Here is a 5,512-nt window from a genome sequence, read left to right on the forward strand (position 1 = left end):
CTAGGCGTGCCAATATGTTTGCAACAAATTTTAAACATATGAAAAATAAATCAACCACAAGAAAAATATGAAGAAACATGAATATTTTGTTGATAAAACAATATGTGTACAAATCTGTTTGTTCCCTTGATTCTTCTCTCATAAAATTTATCCATGATTCGAGGGTCATTAGTGACTTATTTCTCGAACTAGGATTATTTAAATTTGATCTCTTTATGAATGTTTCAAGAATTTGAGGATTATTAGAGATACCTCTTTAAGGGAATATAATATCCTTTATTAGGCATGAACTAGAGTTTAGGTTGAGTGGCCTCCAAAAATCCTAACTGAAATTGGACACATCTTATAGAGTCCCAACTCGATTCGAACACATCTTGTAGAGTCCCACAAAATTTCAATATTCTATTGCAAAAGCTTCACTAAGCCTATCTTTGCAATTTAGGCTCACATTTCTCCATTGATTTATGAAATCTATAACCAATTCATCCTTCCTTTGGCGAGTATTCGTGAGTTCTACCATGCTCACTGTACTCCTTGTGCTATAGAAGCGATTGAAAAACTCGTGCTCTAAGTGCTCCCAAATGTCGATAGAATTGGGGTCGAGATCCGTGTACCAATAAAAAACAGTTTCCTATAAAGAGCGGACAAACTTCTCGACAAGATGGTCTCCATAAGTTCCAGCATTATTACATGTCTTCAAAAAGTGTGCAACATGTTGCTTCAAATTTCCTTTACCCTAAAACTATTAAAATTTGAGAGGTTGAAAACCGGCGAGCATTTTGAAGTTATCAATTCTTATAGTATATGGTTTGACATACATATGAGAAGATTTGGTGGAGACTTTATACTTATCTTTGATGGTCCCTTCGATGAACTCCTTCAAACGATCAAGCGGGATCATTCCTTCAGAAGAAACTGGCATCTCCTTGACAAGCGGTACTTGCTTCGCAAGATTTTTGATCTCTTGAACTTTAACACCTTTTTCAGACACATTGTAACATCTCGTATCCGAAAATAGATCAGATTGTAGATTTCTGGTATTGCAAGTGGCATTCACGGGCACCATCCACGGACCGTAGGAGGACCCACGGTCTGTCCTACAGGTCCGTGGTTCGTGTCAGCAAACTCCCCCAGAAATTTGGCCAAGTGTTGACCAACGGCTGGATCTATGGTCCGTAGGTCAGGTCACAAACCGTGGTTCGTGTCCGTGGATCGATGTCCCTAAAGCCCAGCTTCAGTCCCGATTGACGGTTGACCAGCATGGACCGTCATTCGATGCACGATTCGTAGGTCTGACTGTAGGTGAGGGTAGCAGCCAGTTAGATAAAAATTATGATTGGGTCAACTTCAAAGAGTCATAACTCTTAGCACAAAAGGAATTATGTGTCCCATGACCTATGATATGATAGATAATTGAATCCTCTTTCCAACGCCATCAAGTTTGCTAAAATTCGACCTCCGAGTAAAAAGTTATGCTCGTTTTAGTGAAGACCTGTCTGGCAGACTTGACCGACGACCCCAATCGACGGACCGTATATTGAATGACGGCCCGTCAGTCCCGTCCGTCAGTCACTCCCACAGCAATTAAGTCAGGGGTATTTTGGTTTTTTGGTCTTTTTCTATTTTGTTGGACCCTAAGATACGTCGTTTAGACCCTAAATCATGAGGTTTTAGTCAGTTTAAGCCTATAAATATAACTAGAACTTACCTTAGTCAAAATCATTAATCAAAACTTAGAAAATTAGAAGGAAGAGAGGAGAAAAAGGTCAAGAACCCTAATTCAAGAACGCAACAAGTTTCCTTCAATTTCAGCCCCAAAATCGAAAGATTTCTTCGTGGAATTCGTCACCAGGTATGTGGGATTTCACTAGTGGGTTCCTTTCACCCATTAGGTCCCTAGAATTCAGTCAGATTCTTGATTCCATAATTATGAACAGACCTAGGGTTTCTAGATTTTCAAGAGATCATCATGAATTGGTTATTTAAATATTCCAAATCAGATTATCATGTTATTGTTTAGTTTATCGCATGAATTCCAGAACCCTAGCTATGCATTTCTTTAGTTCTTGAATTACACATGCTAGGTGAGATATTTTAGTAATTCAGTTATACATGCCTCAGTTATTAATGCATCAATATCAGTTTAATTGTTGCATTCTCAGTTTGCATGATTTAGTTTGAGCTATCCAGTATATCACAGAACTTCAGTCATAATGTGTTAATCACTTAATCTATTGGGAGTAGCATAATACCGAGTTGGACTAGGGTTCAACGTACCCATATAGTCCCAGAACTACGAGCCACGTAGGTGCAAGTCCCCTCTATGGACAACATCAGTTTAGTGATCACACCAGCATGCCTCTATACCTTTGGCAGGGTATATTGGGTCCTCTCGATGGGGCGTATACATCGGACTCCACATTTAGCTCATGTGGTTTTATGTCGGTTATTAATAGCTCCCACAGTTCAGTCAGACTCTATTGCATTGACCATATTCCAGTACAGTCAATATTCAGTCTCATCATGTTATAAATTTGGTCATTGCATCAGTTAGCTCAGTATTCAGTATTTTCAGTATCTATCATGTTCAGATTATATCATTGCTTATTTGCTTTGTTCAGCTATATATTTATTTCAGCTTTACTCTATCTTGCATGCTCAGTACCTTTGAAGTACTGACGCATAAGTCCGCAACATCTTCTCATGATGTAGGTTCAGGTTCTCAGCATCCAGATCATGCTAAGATTGATTCCTGAGTCCTCATTCTTCGAGGACTAGTGACATATTTATCTTTATCGCTTTTAGTCTTTAGTTTCAATTTTGCTAGACCTAGTTGGGGCATGTCCCAACATTTCTAGTCAGTTTAGAGGCTTATTTCAGACATAGTTAGATTCAACTTAGTATTGAGTTAATATCTTCTTTGTATTAAACTCATCAGTTATCATTTATCTCAGTTATAGTATATGGGTATTCCCCATCTTTTCATTTTATTTATGATTATAACTTCCGCACAATTTCTATTATTCATATTATATTTAGTATGCTTATGATCATGCCAGCAGGGTTAGCTTGGGATCACTTGTGGTCCTAGGTCCCGTGTCCGCGTCTCAGGGGTAGCTCGGGGCGTGACACACATGACTAGCTTCTCCATCAAAAAAGCCTTCCATCCTATCCATTAACTTATCAAATTTGATACTCTTAGTGGTATACATGTTTTGTCAATCCTTCAATTAACTTCGCCAGATTTACACGTTGTTCCTCCATGGATGAAGCATCAGTTAAGTTATCATTCCTTGTTGATCATTAGGGATGTAATAGAGTACATGGGCTATTGCGCAAGTTGATCTTCAACGGACTTACATTACGTGATATATTTAGAGATGATTCACTTGTTAAATCATAGTTCCCCTTTGTGGTAGAGCTCTTAGAACCAGTTTTCTCAAGTAGAGATAAGGTCTTCTTGATCTTTTCAGCAACATTGCTTCCTCCTTCTAAAGTATTTGTGAAGGATCTTGATCCTTTTGGAGTCGAAGACTCAAAAACATAATTTGATGTGGACGACACTTGAACTGTTTGTTTTCCCAGTATAGTTACCTTGCTCCTCGTAATAGCTCCAAAATTTCCAAGGGTAACACCAACGATTCCTTCGACTTCAATAGAGAACTTAGAGTTAGTGGCCTTAGAGGCAGTTGATTGAGAGTTGATCTTCTTGAAAGTCATCTAGATATTCTTTAATACTTGAAAAGTTGAGATAAGAGGTAGAGATTGTCCCACCGGACATGCCACAATTTATAGACAATAAAATTTGAGTTGAGAAAATAATAATCAAGTCCGAAAAATGATGCAACAATAATATTTATTGATTTAAGAATATGAGTGTTACAATCTCTATGATTCCAGTTATTCATCTTTTCAGATATAAATTTAAGGGTTCTTGAGTTTGATCTTGAATTTGTTCTTGAACTTGATCTTGGATTCAAGCGTTTTGGAGTTTGTTCTTGAATCTTTGATAAACTTGAACTTTATCTTTATCTTGACTTGACTTATACTTGAATTCAAGGGTTTCAAACGTGTTCTTGAATCTGGTGGTCTTGATCTTGATCGTGCTTAAACTTGAATGCTTGAAGCAGTGGCGAAATCAGGAATTTCACAAAGGCGTCCAGAAATAGCTCTTTTTAAAAAGTTGAACTAGTGAGATTCGAACACACGAGAACTACCTCATTCCAAGGAGGTGAAACCACCAAGCTACAATAACTTGTTGTGTTAAGGGTGTCCAAAATATGTTATTTAATCATTTTGTATATCATTTTACTTGTATTTACGATTTTTTTTTTCGACGAAGGGTGTCTAATTGGACACCCTGACCATCATGTGGCAACGCCACTGACTTGAAGTTCTTGAACTTGTAGCTTGTAGAGAAATATGCGGGTTTTGATTCACGAGCTCTCTTTGACTATTTGTTAGAATTCTAGTGTCTTTTCTGAATTATAAGGACCCCTATATGGAATAGAGGTGTTATGAAGAGAACATGTTTCCCTTCAACCAATCAGATTTAAGTAACATGACATATTGAACTTTACGGAGTGGGCTTGTCATTTTGACACACGGTTTAATCTTATTGGCTTCTTTGTTTGATTTGGCATGCCACACCATTTGACACGTGGCACCAAACTGAGCCTCTAGGATGAGATGAAACTGGGCTCATCTATTGTAACTCAAATCAATTAATTTGGACTTTAATTAAATCCATATTTATTGGACTAAAATAATTAATCCAATTATATTAATTCATAATATTTATTTGACTAATATATTCATGAATTCAATATAATTCGAATTATTTACTAAATTTAAATGATTACAATTTCATGTAGTAACTTAATTATTAGATCTAATTTATGACATTATGTGACTATCTATTTTGATATATTTTTCTTTTAGTGTAGATTTAATTGTATATTTCAGATAAATTAGTTAAATTTGATAATTTTGTTAGTTTTTAAAAATAGGGGCACAAATCATATTTAAATATATATATTAAAATAAATATAACCCAACACAACTCCTTTAAAATTTTAAAATAAAATAAATAATATTTAATTTTTATAACCAAATGCCTGCAAAAAAATATATCATGTGCCAATGTTCTTTTGTTTTTTGTCCACACAAGTCTCCATCACACATGTCAATGTTGTGCACGCAAACAATGTCCCCTCTTGCCATTAGCGAGGAGAGGAGAGAGAGAGAGAGAGAGAGTATTGAATTGACCTAGTTAAGTTTTATGATGAGTGGTCTAGAAAAAATATGAACATACTCCTCTCATTGAAGTTAATTAATAAATTATTTTGTTCTTTTTTCTTTATTATAAAAAAATATAAATGGGTTAGAATTATTTTATTAAAATTATATTTAATCAAATCTATACTATATATATAGAGAGAGTATTGAATTGACCTAGTTAAGTTTTATGATGAGTGGTCTAGAAAAAATATGAACATACTCCTCTCATTGA

The sequence above is a fragment of the Solanum stenotomum genome, chromosome 1 (assembly GCF_019186545.1).
Source record: "Solanum stenotomum isolate F172 chromosome 1, ASM1918654v1, whole genome shotgun sequence".
NCBI lineage: Eukaryota > Viridiplantae > Streptophyta > Magnoliopsida > Solanales > Solanaceae > Solanum > Solanum stenotomum.